A 22,122-nucleotide genomic window follows, 5' to 3' on the forward strand; every position below is an offset into this window, starting at 1 on the left:
AGTGGTCAGTAAAAGATTTACTTTTATTACTGGCCTTTCATTCAAAAAGAATCACTTTGTACTGAGATACAAAATACCCCTCAGAGCTGCTGGGCAGGTGACAAGAAATGCACAAGTCTGGCATCTGTGCCCTGGGAGACTCGGGGGCCCTCTCCCGCCTCCCTGCATGGCCCTGCTCCCGGCCTGGGCTTGATGCCCGTCCCCTGCCCCCTCACCACTCAGGGAAGCTGCTTTCTCTGTTTCCCAGAGGTTGCCCTCTGAGGACCCCTGATGTCCAGGTTCAGGGGGACCCTCCCTGTGAGGACATGGCTCTCAGACCTGTCACCTGCTCACTTCCTCCACTGTAACCACATAACCTGTCATACCTTTCCCTCTGTGGTTCTTTGTTTGGTGTGATAATGAGTAAACATCTATGTTTGGAGGTATTAAATTATAAATCCAACCCCCATGAAAACCACCAAACTTTTAAAAAATGAACTGTATCAGGGCTAATGAGGATTAGGACACAAAAGGGAAGGAGCAGTTTTAGGTCAGAAATGAAGAATTAAGCTCTGAAAAGAGATGAGATGTGCTTTTATGATAATGTTGAGGAAAATCACAAAACTAGACAAAAATATATTTATCAAATATATATATATGTGTGTGTGTTTGTGTGCAAGTGTGGGCAAGTGTGACTTAACATTTGTGAGTACATGAAACATAGAGTTTAGACTTGTATTCTTATTTATTAATATTGTATTGTTTATCTATAGTACAACTGTAAATGTACCTTTGCCCACCCCTGTGTATATGCACTTCCAGGTTGAGTTCAAGCGTAAATGAGAACACACTGAATTAAGCAACAAAAAATCTTTCTTCTCTGACAGTTTCATATTCTCATGGCAAAGACACAGATAAAGACCCAGGACGTGTGCAGTGAGGACGGGGAGGTAGACGGGAGCCCTGACAACAACCACAGCAACCAAATCCATCCACTGGCAAGGCTCACCCAGTGGAGTATCACCAGGTAGGAACCAACAAGGTTCTTCGCAAACCTTAATCCGAGATCTTGTTATAAGGTAGTCACTTACCAGAAATGAACGCTGGGCAAGATAGAAGTAAACTTAAAACTCAAACAATCCTGAAAAAAAAAAAAAACCACCCTCAAACAATCCTGTAATATCTGGTAACCTTGCACTTCTTTTTAATGCCTGGACATCATTAGTGACCTTTAAAAATGAATGTCTCAACACAAAACTACACTGAGGGGATCTATTGATTCTACTGCCCTGGGTAGTGGCATCAGAATAACCCAATTTCACAAACCAGTGCCCTTCCGGGAGAGCTGGGTGGTGAGAAATGGGATGTGTTCTTTGACCAGCAGGGGTGCTAGTGGACTGTGCTGGAGGCTCAGGGTTCTGGGCCAGGCAGGCTAGAAAAGTTCTCGACTGGCTCTTGCACACTTGGGCAGGCAGTATCCGTATTGAAGTGTGACTTCCCTGCACCTGTGGACCCAGAAAGGCACATGAGCAGTCAGCTCTGGCTCATACACTTACCTCATATCTCAGCCCCCACGCCTCATGGATTCAATTGTCCAGGCCTCACTTTCAGCTCAAAATATGTAGATAGAAAATCACACAACACTTCAATTTTCCATTAAATACCTAATTAAACTGAAAATGGAATAAAATACATATTGATACTAAATGGTAAAACATGTTTTGAAAACTTCATTTTGATATCATCCATAGAAGCAAGTGTGTACAATATTAAAATTTAATGTGAATATTACATTTTTAAATTATCACCACTTAAAGGAGTCTTGATTGTATTTATTAATTTGATATGAAGTGACTTTTGCAATCTGTGTATTTTTACCAATTATTGAGGGGTAGTATATTATATTTTAATAAATATAAATAATCTTTATAATACAGCTCCAGTCCCCGATAGTAGGGAACGCCTGCCCACTGAGCAGATCTGAACAGTCTCATCACTGAGGACTATGTACACCTGGGAGTCAGCACCTGAGAATGTGCCCAACACAGTGTCATTGGGCATTACAAGTTTAAACAAGAGATGCCACTAGTCTCATTAGAATGGCTAACACTCAGTACACGAATCACAGTAAATGTTACCAAGGATGTGGGCAGCAGGAACTCTAACTCATGCTGCTGGGAGTGCAAAATAGCATGGCTGTTTTTCAAAGCCCTATGTCAGTTTCTTACAAAGCTAAACACACTTTTATCTGATACAATATAGACATCACATTGCTGGGTGTTTACCTATACCAGTTATGTCCAAACAAGCATGAGCACAAAAAATTGTTGCTTTCTTTTTTCCCTTTTGTTATACATTAAAAAGCAACTGCTATGTCCTTCAACAGGTGAGTGTATTAGCAAACGCTTGTTCATTTATGCAATGAAATATGACTGGAAATATAAAGAATAATTTATAAGGCCACAGGAAAACACAGGAACCTAACACGCATATTCTTAAGTGAAATGAGTCAATCTGAGAAGACTGGAACCATGAGGGGGCCCAATCAGGGCCAGGATTGGGGCAGGAGCCCTGAGACCCAGCTGTCACCCAAGGTCACCATGCCTCCTACATTCACTGGAGAGCACACACGTTCCCTTAGTCTTCAGCTGTGGGTTCTCTCCCTGACTCTTGCAGGTTTCCTGTGTCATCCTTGGGCTCGGTGGTCCCCCTCCCCTAGTTCAGCAGGAGTCTGGCTATGTGTGTAAAAGGAGCCTAAGGAATAGGAAGCTTGCACAGCCTCCAGAAAGAGGAAGATTTGCATAGACTCCCCCCTCTGTGTCAGGGGGACATATAAGAAGTGTAAAGGCTCAGGCCTGGCTGTGGGTCAGGAAGCAGAGTCTGGGGCGTCTGCACCATGGATTGGACTCCACTCCTCCTCGCCCTCCTGGCTCACTGTACAGGTGGAGCCTGAGGGAATTCTGGGAGGGCACCTGTTTGTCACCTGGGAGGATGACCTCTCCCCCCTCCCTGGGAAAGGGGTCTGTTCTGTCCTCCCTGATCTCTGTGTTGTTCCCTCGTTGCAGGGTTCTGGGCCCAGTTTGTGCTGACTCAGCCCCGCTCTGTGTCGGGGTCTCCTGGACAGAAAGTCACCATCTCCTGCACCCGTATCAGCAGCAACATTGGGAGCACCTATGTGTCCTGGTACCAGCAATGCCTGGGCAGTGTCCCCAACACTCTTATTTACGATGATGACAAGAGATCGGTTGTCCGGGTCCACCAACAGGTCCTCCAACTCACCTTTCTGACCATCTCTGGGCTGCAGCCCGAGGACGAGGCCGACTACTTCTGTCAGTCTAGTGATAGCAGCAGCTATAATCACACAGTGCTCCAGACTCAAGGGGAAGTGAAACAAAACTCCCCAGAGCCTCCCTGTCCTGGGTCTGCCCTCACCATCCACACCACAGAGAGGAGTTCCTTTCTGTCCCCTGCTGCAATGTTTGTGTTGAGATTGTCAGTTTCTGAGTCCTTCTGTTTTTTTCTTTTTCCAGATTTCCCCCACGTCTTGAGGATGATTATCAATTTCCATTGCAATCACTTCAAGGAGATGATGTAGTTCAGAACAGGATTTCTAAGCCTCTGCACGTCTGACACTGGAGATCAGGTCATAAAGTATGGAGAGGGGTCTTCTGTACACGTAGGACATAGAAACATCCTCAGTGCTTCACACCTAAGATGCTAGCAGCACACTCTTTTCTAAGTTATGACTCATAAACACACCTTCAGACATTCCAAATATCCCCTGAGGGAGCCTAATCACCTCAGTCTGAGAATCACTGTGTTAAAAGGCCATGGTCTCAGCCATTAGGACATCTTTGACTTTCAGTCCCGTTTAGGCCATTCAGCTAGACAGAGACTGGATGTGTTATTACTCTGTCTTCCTGCATCCCCATCTGTTAGGACCATTACACACACTCACATGAGGTCAAAGAGCCTGTGACCAATCATTTGAAATCTCCTGATAACCAGAGAACAGAGTACAATTTTTGGCCAGACTATGGTGCCACTCTTTCTTTGAAATTGTATACAATGCACATGAAAATATTGTATATCTATCTTCATTTATTACCTTTTGGTGTAGTTTTGAGATTATTTTTGAATTTATTCATCAATTTTAGATAGAGAAAGGAAGAAAGAGAGGTAGACAGTACATTGATCTTTTTCTGTATGTGCCCTGAGCAGGGATCAAACCATGATTTTGCATACCTGGACCACACTCTAACCAACAGAACTATCCAGCCAGGGCTGGAGTATTTTTCAAGCGTGAGACACAAGGATGAATAAACACATGACAAGGTGTTGTACTTCTGGAATCTGTATTTTTCTATGGGTCCGAAAGAATGGACAAGAACAACAGGTGAATATGCAGCAAATTCTGGGGACAGAAGGCAAGACAAGCTCCATGAGCAAACGCACTGCTGAATGCAGGGAGTTGCTGGACTGTCCGCTCACATTTTACCTTACTAAGATTCTGTAAGACCATCAATTGTCACATGATACTAATACACAGCTCAAAATCCATCATGTGACAAGTAAAATTTAATATTCAACTCCTCAACCAAAAGTCCCACGAAAGACTTTGGTCAGAAAACTCATGAAGGAAGATCGACGGGTTTGAACTCTGTCTGAAGAAAACAGGATTCTGCGCTGTGACATCGGGGAAGACAGCCGAAAATGATCGAGGACGTGCGTGCTGGTCTGGGCTTTCTTCTCAAACATGTCATCCACGAACCTCATGACTCCAAACACAGGATATTTTGTTCCTCATTCACTCTTTCAATTAGCACAACAATCAATTAGCTAACCATTCCGGAGATTCCGACACATACATTTATGGGGCAGTAGGGAAAATCCATTACTTTCACGGGCAAGTGCTTAGGGACATTAAATGCATGTTTATTCTAAAGCACATACTGATGAGGGGATATGGTGTGTGAATGTGTTTCACAGTCAGTGAGGGTGTAGGATGAGGGGATAGAGGGTGGAAGATTAAAGAAGAGGAGAACTATAGATGATGGTTGAAGTGCTATAATGGGTGCAGGTGATTCTATGAACTATTCTCTGTAGTTTGCATAACTTCAACATTTTCATCCTGAATTCTCTATTTCTGTCTGCATTGATGGTGCATGCCCTGGTACTGAGAGCCACTCAGGGATGCTAAAATGTGTGTTGTCACCATGATTCCAGGTTTCATTCCATCTATTCTCAAAAGGCAGTGGAGGAGTTGTCCTGAACACCATAAAGAAACAGGAATTGAGGGTTTTAAAAAAACAGGGGAGTGAGAAAGCTGGAGGTCTAGACCAAAGGGAGGTGCTGCATGGTGGGGAGAGGTGGCGGGGCCAACCAGGAAGCCTCCTGAGGGGAGCCTAGGAGTTGGGGTTTTGTGCAAACAGCAGTGAGGATACACTGAGTATTTAAGCAGGGAGCGCCCTGCCTGAGCTGAATGACAAAGATCCCTCTGAGTGCCCTGAGAGAGTGCCCAAGGTAATCAAGCGATCCTGGTCATATGTCATTTACTAACAGGCCCTGTGAGTCTGGAAGTGTGGAGATCACTGGACCATTTGCACAGTTAATGCAGAATTAGAGTCAGGGTACAGTGTGGACGTGGTGGTTTCTGCATTCAACTGCCCAGGCATTCATCATGTCTGAAAACACATCACTATCTCACATTTCTCTTGCTGTTAAAATAAGACCATACGTAAAAAAATGTAAGTAGAGAAAGTTTTGTTTAAAATATTAACAAGTTCTAGGATGCCAAAGCAGTGTCCTAACAAGAAACACATGACACCACCCAGTAAGATGAAAAGTCAGTTTCTAGTATATAATGAGAAAGCATGTTGCACTCTCCACTGGTAAATGTGAAGCCTATGACAGCCATTATTTTTAGCAATCACTTAATCCTATGAGCTCATTATGAAAACTCTGCGTGCATGACTTGCCCTGACATGTTTGCTGACTGGTGGTCCTCCTTCGCGGGCTCCCTCTGGATAAAGGCAGCAGCTTCTGCTGTGTTCTGGTGAACAGGAAACAGCACTCTGTGTAGAAATTTCACAGGTTGGTGTGCAAACAGTTCTCCAGGAAGCGCCTCAGTAGGAAGATGTGGGCGTGGGAGCAGTGTGGGAAGAGCAGCTGGGGGTTGTGGCCCAGCAGGGAGCTCAGGTGGCAGAGGTTGAACTCCACGTTGGCCCCGCCCGCAGTCCCCTTGTTGATGCTGCTGAGCTTGCTGAGCCTGTGGTGCAGGGTGGAGCCCTGGGGAAGCTGTGTGGCCCAGAGGCGCTTTCCAACACAGGCTCCTCCTCCGCCCACTGCCAGAGGGGGGCCATTTGCAGTAGTGCGGTGTGGGGGTGCCAGGCCTTAGGGGGCACAAGGTGAGGGCAGGGTGGAGGGCAATGGTTAGGAGCAGCCCGGGGGATCCACGCCAGGGCCTGGACAGAGGGGCCATCCAGTGGCAGACCCCGTGGGCGCATCCTGGGACCAAGGGTGGCCTGAGGCCCTGGGGCATGAGTGAGCACAGGGCCTGGAAAGAGGCAGATGCCTGCTGAGCGCTCTCTGCTGTGTGGGGTGGAGCCGGGACCAGAACCCAAGGGCTTCTGAGTGTCCAGCTGAGAACTGGCTCTCCCTCCAGGCATCCCTAACCCCTCCATCTCCTTCAGGGTCTTGCTTCCGAGGGCCACCAGACCTCTTTTTCTTGATAGTAAGCAGGTGGGTGCTCCCACTTTTTCTCCTGAGTTTGAAGGAAGTCCAACACTTCTTCGGGGCCTCCTCAGACTAGAGTCCAGAGGCTGAAGGCTCTTAGGCCCGGCACACAGGAGAGCTGGGGCCTGAAGGAGGTGTGGCCTGCAGGACCCCACACCCAGCAGGGTGCCCAGGCCTCTTCTCTCATGTGACAGAGAGGCCCAGCACACCTGCCGCCCCTTGGGCAAGGGCATGAGGCTGCCCATCCTCAGGTGTGCCCCGCAGCCCCGCCCCCCGGGGCTCCTCCAGCACCGCTCCACAGACAGCACACAGAGACAAGCCTGGACATTAGCCCCAAAGCTTTCCTTGGAGGTTGACACTCACATCCCTTCCTTTTTCACAGCCTCCCTAACCCATTAATGCCCAAGAAGCCTCAGGTTTTCTAATTCTCTCTTTAAACCACAGCACTTTCCTCCAAAGGCAGCAGCAGTCTGAGGTCTGTTATGGCCCCAGGGCTTGTTGTCAGTGGTGAATGAGTGTTGAGTACAGTTTTATAGGGTATGCAATGCAAAGCAGTCGGGCTCTGCATGGCTTAGAATAATCTCCACTGGGCTCCATGGACGCCAGATGGGTGTCTAAGAAAATTGAATTTAACACTAATAATCTCAGCCTCCGATAAAGAAATAACAACATAGGGACCAAAAGGCAGAGGTGATCAAATATATATATATAGCTTTTCATTCTGATTCTGATTCTAATATTGTAAGAGATAGACACAGCAGAAGTGATGTGACATCACTTGTGATATTAGGTCATTAAAAGACTAGCCTGTCTTCGTTGATCTTTCTTGGTTTTGTCATTCTAGAGGACATGTTGAAACTGGCAGCAGACATAGGTCACGAGTTTGAGGTCCAGATGGTACCAGGTCCACATGGATACATGTACTGCAGTGCTTACAGGCTGGGAACGGGGACCATGGGTCGGACTTGGATTCCAGGGTTCATAGGGTGACAGTGAAAGGGGCATGATAGTCCTCCAGGACCAAGTAAAGAAGCCACGGGGAACAAGTGGATGGCAGAGCAAATTCTGAGCACAGAACAGAAGTTTCATGAAAAAAAAAAACTTGCAAAGTACAGTAAGTTGTATGAACATCTGCTAATGTTTTACTTAAATAACTAACTGGAAGATAGCCGTTTGTCCACAAAACATCAAATGCAGAGCTCAACGTTCACCCCATGATCAAGAAATACTAACATTCGATGCTTTAAGCAAAAATCTCAGAAAGAATCTTGTTGCAAGTCTCTGGGAAAAGATGTTTGGGTTTGTGAGCTCTGTGGACAGAGAAGCTTCTGACCTGCGAGAAGTGGGTAATGAAAGCCCGTAAATGATTGTCAAGATTTGTGGTTCCATTTGACCTTTTTTCTTCTACTGTGTCACATGCTGTGAGTACGGCAAGTGCACACATTACATACATGATGATTCTATCATGAGATCAACTAGAACAACAATTCACTTTGTTAGAAAATGGGAAACAAAAACCCAATTCATGTGAGAGTAGTAAAAGACTACATATTTCATGTATAATATATAGAAAAAACAATTTCTGGATAAGTTGTGCCATATTCCAATAAAGTGTACAATGTTTTCAGTATTGTCCATTAGGTGCAAACCCTTTAAGCTGTCATTTATGTACGTTTTCTACCCTCCATAAACCAAGAATCCTGTGGGAGAGAGAAGCCACAGAAAGCACGTGCAGCACTACAGGATCACAGTATCCATGAGCCAAACCGCAGATGTGCGACTAGAGACAGTGACCTGCTGAGCTGCAGAAACGAGCGCGGCTCTCAGGGCTTTGGGCCTGGGGGAGACGCAGGGGGGGCTGTGCATCCGCCCTGAGGTCCCTACACAGCCGCTCAGTAAGGACAGTTTATTCAGAGGAGCCTGGGCTTGATGGCAAGGCTCTGTGCTCACTGATGGGGACTCAGCAGCTGTGGCCTCTATGACACATAAGGGTCCCCTGAGTAAGAATTTTTTATGGTTTCAGCAGTTGCTTCTTCCCAGAGCTCTCCCAAGGGGAGCGGATAACTGCGATCCTCCTTAGTCTGGGGTGGGCTTTGAGCTCAGAGAAAGGCTGGGCGGTCACTGAGGGACACACATTTGCATGGACAGCTCCTCCTCTGGCAGAGGGGGGAGAAGAAAAGGAGGCCTGGGGCAGCCCAGCCCCACTGTGGGCTCAGGGCTGTGAGCACCATTGCCTGGACACCTCTCCTCCTCGTGCTCCTCTCTCACTGCGCAGGTGGGGACAGAACTTGGGGTCCCAGGAAAGCCACTTAGTTTGCATCTTTCTCTACTGGCCTAGGGCCTTGAGAAACTTAACCCCGAGTCCCTGCCCCATTACCTATGTGCTATGTGTGTTTGCAGGTTCCCTGTCCCAGCCTGTGCTGAATCTACTGCCTTCCCTCTCTGCATTCGCTGGAACATCAGTGCGACTCACTTGCACCCTGAGAAGTGGATTTAATGTCAGCAGCTACTACCCAGACCTGTAGAAGCAGAAGTCAGGGAGCCAGAGCCCACCCCCACATCTCCTTGGCTACTACACAGACTCAGATAAGAACCGGGTTCCCAGGGTCTCCAGTTGCTTCTCTGGCTCTAAAGATGCCTCGGCCAATGCGGGGCTCCTGCTCATCTCTGGGCTCCAGCCTGAGGACGAGGCTGCTGTTACTGTGTAAACATCACGGCAGCCCTTATACATACTTCAGAATCAGAGGGCACTAAGACTAAAACCACCCTGTGCTCCTCCTGCCAGAGAAATTAACCCCTGCTCTGTTTGGGACCAAGTCTAATTCAGGGGTGACATCTGTTGTCACTTCTGCAGGCAGGACCTGAATTTCCACTAAGCAGCAGATCTGACTTATCCCTCATCTGTCATCTAGACTGCCCTGTCACCACTGTATCTCACATGCTCATGTCCTCACAGGCAGAAGTTCCTTCTCAGAGATACAAACCTCCCAGTGGAGCTGTGGGAGGTGTGGACAGTGTCTGGTTCTGGCCGTGCCCACCTCCGAGTCCAGGGGGGACTCAGAGACGCTTCTTGCTAAATGCTTTAACCTGGGCTTTGAAATACAAAAGCAAGATGCAGAAATGAGTCACAATGTACACACTAGCAACTTAGGAATAACTAGTAAAACTTCAAAAATATTTTAATAACAGTGCTTTTTAATGAGAAGTATTTAAAGATAAATCTAAAACACTGAAACTCATATAAAAAGAGAGGTACAAAACATGCCTGAGATAAATGAAGATCTAAATCAATGAACACGTATATCTAGTCTATGGTCAGAACACTCAGTATCAATTTTCTCCACATTTATTTATACACTCATAGGGAGGATTTAAGTGACATCCACTTGCAATGAATGGTCAGATAGGAAATCTCAGAAAGGAATGGAAACTGTAACACAAACAGAAATGACAGTGCCCTGAAAGAAAGTGCTCCTTTTCCACGTGATCTGCCTCCATCTGAGAAAGAGGAGGTGTTGGATGTTAGTTTGATGTTACAGGCACCAAGTCAAGGGGTCGGAGCAGAGCCCTTTCCATCCTTCCCAGGACCCTGAGCTCGATGCTGCTGGATGCACCCTCTGTTTTAGAGACGAGGACCTGGGAGCTGAGATGCTGGGTGAGGACAAAGGTCTGGGAGGAATTCCAGGTGCAGAGCTGGCCTGGGCCCCTGATTGGTACCTGGGCATTCAGTTGGGAGGTCAGGAAAGGGAGGGCCCACCAAAAGGAACCTTTGGGCTTGGGGCCAGGAAATCTTTCCACGGGACATGAGAGGATGGGGACCCTCCATAGTTCCTGGGAAAATGCCAAGCCTGCTCCACCAGGGAAGGTGAGTTCATGGACACGACACTGTTATACCTGACATTATTCAGGACAGTAGGGATTCCTGTGAGTGGATATTCCTGAGTCCACAATGCTGCCTGTGTCTTCTCATCCCCACTTGGAACTTTCTAACGATCCAGGCTGTGGGATGGGCCGTGGGACATCAGAGCTTGGGCTTCTTTATATGTACCTGTGTCACTCCCACTGAAAAACTCTTAATGAGCTCAGTTCCGAGGTCACCTTCTCCTGCACAGACAGGGAGCAGCACAGCTGTTGTGGTTACCATGGAAATAATTTCAAGGGCTCCCAGTCAGAGCCTCCATGTTTGCTGACTAAGACAGCATTGAGGGACCTTCAAGAAGTTTGAGCCTGATGCTCCTGATCCAGGTCTGTCACCAGAACCTATTTGGTCACCTCTGAGCTCCAGCCTGAGTCTAAGGCTGATGACCATTGTGACAGAGATGAACACAACCCCAATGCCACAAAGAGTTCATGATCCACTGGGACAAATGATAAAATCTGTACCCCACTCTCTTGTCTGTCCCGTCACTCCCCTGCTGCTGCCTGTGTGTTCAAGCACAGGTGTGTGTGTGTGAAAAATTAGTGAGCAATGATCTTCTCTAACACTAAATCCAAGTCAGAAGGCACCATAACCCATTTCCACAAAACATTCAAGGAGATAGTTATTCTAAAGACATACAAGAGATGGCACATGGTCCAATCTAATTTACTCATATGGAAAAAACAGAAAACCCAATCTAACAGGAAGAATATGAAATTTCAAAATTATAGAACAACATTATTTATGAACATAGGTACAAAACTCCCTCAACAGACTAGAGGAATCCATATTATAAAAAGTAAGAATTATCTTGACCACTAGGGAGGACTGGGCTGAAGCTGGGGTATTTGAGAAGTTTCTTCAGAAATGGGAACATGTTTTATAGGGAGAGCTGATGTAAGATGTACTGAACTATATATGATATTAATATATCAGATTCCCCACTCAGGAAATGAGCCACAGAGCTGTCACTGGTGGTTCCCTGACATCCCTTTGAAGGGTAAAAATGGTGTAACTGGAGACTACGTCATGGAACTCACTGATTCTGCAGTCCATGATTCATAAAATGCATCAGCATGGATCTTCAGAGGGAAACAGCGCAGCCCAAAGATAGCCCTTACCTGAGTCCAGCAGATCACCCAGGAGCCGCCAGGGGGAGCTGTTCTGTGCTCCTTCCTGCATTGTGATGGGCTCCTGGGCCCTGGGTTCACTTCTTCATATAATTGTGGATTCTTCTAACAAAAGAGAGTTGACACCAAAGCCTGGAAGTACATGTCCAACCATAGTCCCCCTGACTGCTACCCCTGGAGACAGTGAACAGACAGTCAATGGGAGACTCCTGTCCCTTCACAACCGACACTGGCTCTGCGGTTTCCTAATGGGCTCAGTGTTAGAAGGAGAAGTCAGGTCATCACTCACAAAGCAGACAGGAAGGGATTTCAGCAGAGAATCTAGAAAATGTTCAGGATGATGGGGTTTGTTCAAAATAAACTAGATTGTTGAAGCAGGAGGGTGAGACCTCACTCAGATCACCATTCAGACATCTAGCTTTCAAGAAAGGAAATGTAGGACCGAGGTCACCAGAAATTAGGGAAGCTGATTTGGTGAAAGACATTACTTGCCCTCACTCAGTGACTCAGTCACCGTGCAGTCATTGGTCTGTGCGAAGTCCCAGCACCTTCTTTATCAACATCTCCCCCAGGAGACATGAGGGTGACCCTGGGGCAGGAGGAGAGAGGAAGCTGATTTGCATGAAGCACCTTCTCCTCCCTTTGGGTCTGAGGGGCATTAAAAGGCCCGAGGAAACCTCTCTGCAGTCCAGGAGCCTGAGAGATTGTGTCCTGTGAGTGTCCCCGCCATGGCCTGGACGGTGCTTCTACTCGGGTTCCTCGCTTACAGCTCAGGTCAGGGGAAGGGGCTCTGCATCCTTGGGGGACAAACAAACGCAGGGTCTCAGGATGACCTTTGTCTCTCATAACATCTGTCTCTCTCCTCTTGGTTTTAGGGACTTTTTCTCAGACTGTGGTGACCCAGGAGCCATCAGTGTCAGTGTCTCCAGAAGGGACAGTCACACTCACCTGTGGCCTCAGCTCTGGGTCAGTCTCTGGTAGTAACTACCCCGGTTGGGTCCAGCAGACCCCAGGGAAGCCTCCTCACACACTCATCCTCAGCACAAACTACCGGCTTTCGGGGGTCCCTGGTCGGTTCTCTGGATCCATCTCTGGGAACAAAGCCGCCCTCACCATCATGGGGGCCCAGCCTGAGGACGAGGCCGACTATCTCTGTGCTGTGTACATGGGTAGTGGTGTTTACACAATGATGTAAACCCACGGGGAAGTGCAACCAAAACCTCCTCATGTGCACAGAATGGCTCGGCCTCAGTAGCAAAAGTAAAGAAATGGGTTGAAAATGCTCAACAAACTATGGTGAAAGGTTCCTGGTTCTGTTCTGCTCTCCTGTGGCTTAGCACCACGTGCCTCCTACATACAGTCCCTCCCAAAGTGCATCCAGTTCTGCATTGTGATGCCTGGAAGAATGGGCTTCTCTCTGCCCCTCTCCCTGCAGTAATAACAGGGTGGGGGTTGAACTACAAATATTTTAACCAACAGTGATTCTCAGAGACCCGTCTGCTCCCTGTAAGACTCTCCTTATTCAAAGAGCAGTTACAGACATGCTCCGGCTCACTGATTTGACCTTGCAGACACACGAATGTTTTATTTTCTTTGAAATGGCAGTGTCAACATGACCTGACTAAAATGTGATTTCTCAGCTAGACCTACTGAGTCAGACCCTTGTGTGTGTGTGCAAGAACCTGTGTTTAAGAGGCTCTTCATGAGATGTTTTTGAACATTAAAATTTGAGAAGTACCTCTACTTTTATTATTATGAAAGCATTCTTGAGAATTTCTGTTTAAAATTCAATTAAGCTAACATTCAGGACACTCTTTTCCAAATTCCCTTCACATACCCAGGACCATGCAGAAACAGACTTAGAATCTCAGGTTGTCACTGAACACTCTAACTTGACTTCAAACCACAAGTTGAGAGGAACGTCCACAAACGTGTTCTCTGAGGATGTATGTCATGGCTGGTATGAATTTTCATGCTGTAGGAAGTTATCTATTTACAGCTGTCTTTCAGAAACAGTCCTCCCACCCCTGAGCTGACTCCCCTGGTGGCAGGACTGTGTCCGGGCTGGAGGTGGTGTCACTGCCTGAGCATCCCCTTAGGTGGCCACACTGGGCTATGAGGAGGAGAAAATGTGTGAAATTTTTGTTTTATTTTCTTTTCTCCTCTTTACCTAAAAAATAATTTTTGGAAAAGTTTTATTTTGTGGCAGCACAAAATAAATTTTAAAATAATAAGCATTATGTTAGTATTATATATATCTGACTATAGCTTTGTTTTCTGTAATGTTTATTGCATTAATGGATTCCTGGATTGGTTCTAGGAATAGAAGAAGGATATATTGGGAAATGTTATAAAATCTGAATAAAACCTACAGTTTAGTTACTTTTATTTTACTAAGGTTAGGGTCTTAGTTTTTAAATATGACCATGGCTTGCAATATTTTAATGTTAGATAAATGTTGTGAAAGTTAGGTAAGAGGTTTCTGCATTAACTTTTTAAATTTTATGTAAATATTACAAAATTAAATGTTTAAAACACACACACTAGAATATAAATGCACTCTGTTCCCTCCTCTGAGAATAGAAGTCAAAGCCTCACGTGCGGTATGAGGCAGCAGAGCATCTGGTAAAACTTTCACATTGAAACCGTGGTCATGGGTTGTATTTCATTTCCATCTTCTCTAAAGAAAAAAATATGTGGAAATATTAATCACACTTACCTGGCATTTATTTGTATATAAATAGTCTCTGCAGAATCAGATAGCACAATTTCTCATCAACACAATTACTGGCAGAAACCATTAAGATTGGATTCCACGAAGGATTTCTGATTTGGGTCCATATGAAATGTTCCATTCTTCCTAGAATCACACCTATTTGTTTACAAAGCTGACTCCATTATGAAGGTAACACACCATCTTGATTTCTGCTGCCCTCTGCCCCAACTCTCTCCCACCCAAATACACAACAAAAATACTCTGTGCTCTGCCCTTGAAATGATCTGTCTCTTTACCGGCTCTGGTGACAGGGTCTGGCGGCAAATGGAGGTCCCCCCACATTAGGTTAAACACATGTTCTTTTATCAGCAGGGAAGCTCACTGCTTAGGAATACAGCAGATCCTCTGGGGATGATGGTGCTCAAGGTGCACCATGTATGGAAGTCCCTTTAATGAACCCTAATGTAGTGATGGAGGTGTCAGCCTCTTTCCCTGGTCTCTTTGCCTTGTGAAATTTTATATACCACTGGACATAATGCAACAAAAAGCATAATTAGACTGTAAAAGGTGAAATGAAGATGGAAGACACTGTACATACTCAAACTGGAGGGAAAACACAGCAGTCATGTCTTTGTGTTCTTATTACCCTCTCCTATAGACCGAGCAGAAATATGCAGAAACCTCAAAATGTAGGTACAGACAACATAGATGGAAACACCCACAGCACAGACACAATAGATGACAGATACATAGAAGATAGATAGATAGAGAGATAGATAATAGAAAATAGATAGAGGCTCAAAAAACAAACAAAAATCAACCCTGTCAAGAATAAGAAAATCAGCCCTGGATGAATAGCTCAGTTGGTTAGAGCATCGTCCCAGTACGGACTGATCGCCGGTTTGATCCCTGGTAAGGCACATACAGAACATACCGAAGTTTCTGTCTCTCTCTCCCTCACTTCCTTTCTCTAAAATCAACAAATAAATTTTAAAAAGGAAAAAAATGCAGCAATTGAGAGCCTAATTAGAGAAAATCTTTCTGACAACACTGGCCCAATGCCTCTCACACACTAACAGAACCCCTGACCTGCACCCAGATCCACAGGTTTCAGCCACGGTGAGCAAGGGGTCAGCCTGCATCGCCTCCCAGCAAAGGCGGGCAGTGTCCCATTGCCCACCTGGGACAATGTCAGTGGTTCAGTGGGAACTTAAACCTCCATCACATCAGAGACTCAATAAGCCTTAGCCACGTAGGGTCAGCTGAGGCTGGTTAGCACTCCTGTTTTCCCATCCATGACTCTGGCAGTCCAGTGGGCAGCTGAACTTCAACCTCACCCCCCAGCCATGAGACTGACAGAAGGATACAGGGCAGAGCTGGTCTGTGCTCTTGCGCCCCCTACTTGTAACAGTGGGAACCAGTGAGGAGCTGAGCCCTGACCCCTACCTTGCATTAAGAGCTCTGAATAAGCAGTGTGAGGCTGGGGAGTTGGCCCTGCACCTGACCCCACTCCTCCCTGCTGTCAGTGAGACCAGAGGGTCCCAGTGGGGAGCTGAGTGTCCACCCCCACTGAGCACACACCTCCCCTCAGCTCTGTGCTTCCCTCCCTGAAGTCAGCAGCCCAGCAGGTGGTTTGCTTTACATTCTCCCTTGATGGGAACCCATTGGTGACAATCACTGCCCCCTGTCAGCAGCACAGAACAGTGGGTGTAACCGCTCCACCTGTGCAGGACCAGTGGGAGCTGAACACTCCCCACCCTGACCTCGTGACCTACCGCAGCTTAGCAGGAGGAAGGCCTGATTAAAGGAAGAGTAAACGAACATGGAGGCTTCTAATGTAATCTCCAAATGTTCAGGACCCAATAACTAATAAGGTATTTTATATCTAGAACCAAAAATAAATAAATAAAAAATTGAATAAGAAAATCTTCTGAAGCCAATACAGATATGACCCAGATGATGAAATTATGAGACAAATAGTATGTTTTTAGGACACAATCGTGAAATCTATTGCACAAGCAGCTACCAACCTCTCAGAAGAAAAGGGAGAGTATCTCAAATAGAAAATAGAAGTGATAAAAAGAAGCCAAATAGAAATGTAGAACTAAAAAAGGCAATAGATGGACACTTTTCTAGATGCATCAATAACAGGCAATGTTTATTGACTTTGATTCTAATATGTTGATAGATTTATTGGTTGATTGCTGAAAAGAAAATAGCTACCATTCTTACTGCTGTTCCCACCACCCTGAACAGTCTGTTTAGGACGTCACCAGGGGGAGCTGTGGATCTTCTCTAAGTTGCAAGCACTAAAATGAACTCAAATGTTTCTAATTGAATGGGTCCTGTACCCATGCACATGCCCTGAATTTGTGGTAACAGCAAGTGCTTCCACTCGAGGACCAAAGGCAAAGCTTACAACTACCCCTGCCTCTTCCTAAGAGTAAAACTACAAACTGGGCCCAGGACCCAGAAATGGATGGTGTTGTGGGCTTATATTTGCATAATGCCCCATCAAACCCACCCTTTACCCAGGGGGCTGAGGAGATAAGGGGACACACCAGACAACATCAGCCAGATGAGGCCAGAAAATCTTAGAAAGTCCCCACCATGGCCTGGACTCCTTTCCTCCATCTATTCCTCACTCTGCCCAGGTTCATGGACATTTCAGAGACCAGCCTTTGGAGGGTTCTTTCTGTTTTCATTATTCATTCCTGTCTGTGTCTGTTTCTATTTCAGGGTGCAGTTCTCAGGCTCTGGTGACTCAAGGGCCCTCTATGACCCCAGGAGGGACAATCATTCTCACCTGTGGCTCCAACACAGGAACAGTCACCAATGGTCACTATTCACACTGGTTTCAGCAGAAGTCTAGCCAAGCTCCCAGGAGATTGAGGTATGATACAAGCAGGAAACAACCTGGTATCCCGCCCAGTTCTCAGGCTCCATCATCCAGGGCAAAGCTGCCCTGACCCTCTCGGGAGCTCAGCCCGAGGATGAGGCTAAGTTTCCCTGCTGCCTATACTACAGTGGTGATTTGCACAGTGGGAGACCCAGAAAAGGAACCAGGACATTAACTTTGACAGAGTCTGGGTATGATTAAGGTCCTGTGACATTGGTATCATGTAACTAGACAGCTGAGCTCCCAGGGCAGCCAAATTGTTGGTCATACATGAGGAGAGGTGAAGGGAAGGGTCTGAACTGATTTCATCCCTGTCTGAGTCATAAATTTATGAATAACTTTGAAATAACTGGTCCACAAAAAATAGAATTTAAATATTTATTTTACAAAAGGAACAGTATTTGCTAGATCAGAACTAAGGCTTACACTCGAACACATTTCTTCCAGATAAAAGTATCTCCAAAGCTCTTTGCCAGCTATGAGCAAAGGGGGAAAACCCTCCTTTTGTATGTTACTGAATTTGATTTTATTAGTTTCTATTTAACATAAGGCATTTTTAATAAATATATTACATATATTTAAAATACATTAAAAATTATAAACACGAAACCATTGTTCATCCTTAACAATCTTGGTTCAATTGTGTCCTCCATGAACCCAAAGACAATATACTAACATTATAACTCTCAGTACCTAAGAATGTGACTGTATTTGAAAACAAAGTTGTTGCAGATGTATAATTAGTTAAGATGAGGTCATACTGGACTAGGCTGGACTCTTAATCCATACGACTGGCGTTCTTATAACAAGACAGCCGCATGAAGAAAGGAGAGCGTCATGGGAAGATGGAGGCAGAGAATGGGGCCCTGCAGCTGCCAGCCAAGTAATGCCAAATATTGCCCTCAGGCCCCTACTAGTCATGGAGAAGCAAGGGAGGTTCCCTTTCAGGTTGCACAGTTGCCCTGCCTGATGGATTTTGGACTTTTAGTCTCCAGAGCTCTGAGACAATAAATCATTACTGTTTAAGCCACTAGTTTGTGGTACTTCTAGGAAGGGACACGGAAATGCCATTTTCAGTGAAAAGCCTTGAGTACATTATTCTTGACATGCAATGCACAAAATGATAAAACAAAGAGTTAATTTGCTAGACATGTTGGTTGGAAGAAGAATAGATTCAGACAGAAAAAGTACAAAAATGAAAAAACGCACACAAAACACTTACTGCCTCCATGCGTGTGTTAAACCATTTACTCATCACACTCGTGAGTCCACTATCCACTAGGGATTCACCAGTCTGTCACACTTTTTGGATTACCTTCAAAAATTAAAAAATAATAATAATTACATCACAATTTTAAATCCCATAAAAGAATAATAACATCCTGTTTCTAGAACAGCATGTTCTACAATTGGGAAAACTGCTGAGACCACCTTCAGATGAGAAGAAAGACACATGGGTTGATGCATCAGAGACAAACAAGGGTTCCGCACACTCTGAACAAGGCGGCACTCCTGCATTAGAGCCGGCCAGTCTGTGTTAGTGACCTACCATCATGAGAAAGACAGAATAAGGAAAATGTCATGTGAGATATTCTGCAAGCAGTAATATTGTTATAATGTGGACCTCTAGGGTTCTGGAGCAGTATGTAAGAATAAACCATTCAAAACTACTAGAATGTTCCTGGGCCCTGGGAAGAGACCAAGGTTCTGACTATGAGATGGTTCACAGATTGGTGAAATAGACACAACATCTGTAGGGTTTAAGGGGCAGCTAATTTGGAGAACCCAAGATCCCGACTCTTCACTCAGCATGGGTGGGCGCTGTGTGAACTGGACTTAAGGAGGGAGGAGCTGGCCATGCATCTCAGCCTCCATGTTCCCTACTGCCGGCACCAGGTTCCCTGTGCAGAATCTCAGGCCAAGAGTCACCTCCCACAGTAACTGCACATTCAGACTTGAGACCAGGGAGAGAGAAATAGAAAGGTCTTCAGTAGTGTGTCCCTCCGCCAGTGCGGACACAGGGGCTCTCCGCAGACCCCGGAAGAGGAAGAGCAGTCGGGGTCTTCCAGGGCCTGGGGCCACTGACACTTGGTCACTGGCACTGAACAGCTGAGTTGCTATAACCTGGCCCCCTTGCTGCGTGCTCCTCAGAAGGGAGCTCATTTGCATGGCAGCCCCTCCCCCACAGTGATAGGAGCTATAAGGAGAGCTGTGCTGGGGACCCTGTGGGGTTGCTGAGAGCACAGGACTGAGACTTTTGCAACATAGCCTGGGCTCCCCTCCTGCTCACACTGCTAGCTCACTGCACAGGTTGGGAGACTCTCCGGGCTGGGGGTGAGGCAGGAGGTGAGAGAGGTCACACTGCATGCCTTTGGGCCAGTCCCCTCTCCCGACCTTTGGTCTTTTACCTGTTTTCAGGAGCCAGTTCCCAGGCTGTGGTGACTCAGGAAGCTTCACTGTCCACAACCCCTGGGGGGACAGTCACACTCACCTGCGGCTCCAGTTCTGGGACCGTCACCTCTAGTAACTATGCTGACTGGTTCCAACAGAAGCTCTACCAGGTACCCCGGTGTCTAATAGGTGACAACAGCAATCTGGCCCCAGGAGTTCCTGCCAGATTCTCTGGCTCTGTGCTTGGAGACAAAGCCACACTCACCATCACGGGGCCCAGCCCGAGGATGAGGCTGAGTATTACTGTGCTCTGGATTTCAGTGGCCATTTCCACAGTGACAGATGCAGGTGGGGAAGTGAGACAAAAACCCCTGTTGACTCAGTACACCCTCACTCCTAATGCTGCCCCCCATCTCCTGCTCACAGAGGCTGTGTCTGGCTGGTGTGGACTCAGGGGACTTGTTTTCCACAGTCTCAGAGGACATGGTCAAGTTCATTGATCACATCTTCAAAGTGTTTTATTTTTCATCCACTATTTTGTAATAACAATGAGTTCCTAAGAATGAATACAAATATATATATGTATGTGTGTGTGCATATATGTACATGTATTTATACATATACATATATATATACATACTGATATATACATATATATACACACAATAACTAGGCAACTGATGATATATATAAGGAGTAAAAAAAAAAGTTATACAAACATACAAACACAAACATACACAAGCACACTTGTCAGAGTCAGGGTCAGATTCAGGTCAACCGTCATTTCCACACAATTTTCCTCTTTTTTCTAACCAGAATTTTCTAAATACCTATGAAAATATTTAAAATTATAAAATGCCGAGATAAGGAATATTAGTGAGAAAAATGAGCGTGGTATCTTCTATCCAGTTAGTTTCAACAATCAAAGCACTCCAACAATACCTCACTTTCTCTGACCTCATGTCTACCAGGCAGGTTTCCATGAGTTTTCAGCCACTTTTCTCGCACATTATTCCTAAAAGCCTTACTTGAGTGTCCAAAGAAGAGAGTGACAATGATAACTCAAACAGGGTCCTGGTCAAGAGTCTGAATGATGAGCTACTGTACCTGGGCCACTGCCATAGCCAGTCTATTCTGTGATTGTGCCTCACACAACATGAGGCGGACGCAGTCAAGTGGTACCAGGTCTGCCTCTCAAGAGTGAGTTCTGTCCCGGTTGTTGGGAGGGCTCCAGTTGTCAGCGATCCAGGGGCTAGCCTCGGCTATGACATGTCCTCAAACAAGGATGTCCATCCCAGGCCAGGGTGATCTCAAAATTCACATCCACCTGGAACCTCAGAATGTGATCTCACTTAGAAATAGGTTATTTTTCAGATAAACTGGTTAAAATGAGTAAGTTGGTTCAAGGTCGCCATGTATCAGTAATGAGCTCAGGGGAAGGACAAAAGCAAAATCAATGATCAGGTTATCTTTTAATATCTGGTAACAGAGTATTTAGTATTTCATTTAGCTGTCTGGAAGTCATCAGTGATTTGGAAAAATTAATGGTTTAACCCCAAAACCACAGAAGGGACCTACTCATTCCACTGCCCTGTTTAGTGACATCAGCAACATCCAACTGCAAAACCAGAACCTTTCCAGTAAGGACAGGTGGTGTGAAGAGCTGCGAGATGTGCGTTCTGAGACCAGCAGGGGGCGCTGGTGGACTGTGCCTGAGAGCTCAGAGGTCTGATACAGACTCACTAAAAAAACACTCTTGAACACTTGAGCGGGCAGTTTCTTCACTCAAGTGTGACTTTATGGCACCTGGTCCCCCAATAGTCACATGAGCACTCAGCTTTGACACATACACACACATACACACAAACACACACACATGTCTCATATCTCATCCTTCTCTCATGGAGTTATTGTCCAGGCCTGATTTATAGAAAAGGATAGATGGACAATCACACAATAAAAATTAATCTCCTTGAATAAACTTGACCTACCGTGCTCCCTGAGCATAGGATTGGCGACACCCAGGCAGGGAGTGTCTCAATGCCAACAGCTGTGTCTCAGCAAGCAGAGCTCTGGGGCCCTCACCATGGCCCGGATTCCTCTCCTCACCTCCTCAGTCCCTGAACAGGGAGTTTCCTTTGGGGAAGTGTGAAAGGATGGGGGCAGGGGGAGTACTGGCTCTGCCTTTTGCCCCTTCGGGGTGGGCACAAAGGGTCGTTGTCCATAATTTCTGCCACCTTCTAAGTCTCTACCAGTCAGATGCTGCTGGCTTGGCCATCCATGGTGTTTAAGTTGCTGTTTTAAACTGTTAAAAATAGATATATGAATATAGAGAGCATGTAGCCTAAGCTCA

General features: G+C 46.0%; 1 long non-coding RNA gene across 2 annotated transcripts in view; it reads right to left on the minus strand.

The window, feature by feature from the left end:
* Positions 1-12,903, minus strand: part of LOC136392858 (uncharacterized) — a 355,790-nt gene extending 342,887 nt beyond the window's left edge. Inside the window, exon 1 of one of the 2 annotated variants that reach the window (XR_010748992.1) lies at positions 12,712-12,903. This is a non-coding gene — a long non-coding RNA (uncharacterized lncRNA). The remainder of the gene's footprint in view (positions 1-12,711) is intronic. The other variant, XR_010748991.1, reaches the window with a different exon arrangement.
* Between the last annotated feature and the right edge of the window lie 9,219 nt (positions 12,904-22,122).

Source organism: Saccopteryx leptura, chromosome 2 (assembly GCF_036850995.1).
Source record: "Saccopteryx leptura isolate mSacLep1 chromosome 2, mSacLep1_pri_phased_curated, whole genome shotgun sequence".
In the NCBI taxonomy this organism is placed as follows: Eukaryota; Metazoa; Chordata; class Mammalia; order Chiroptera; family Emballonuridae; genus Saccopteryx; species Saccopteryx leptura.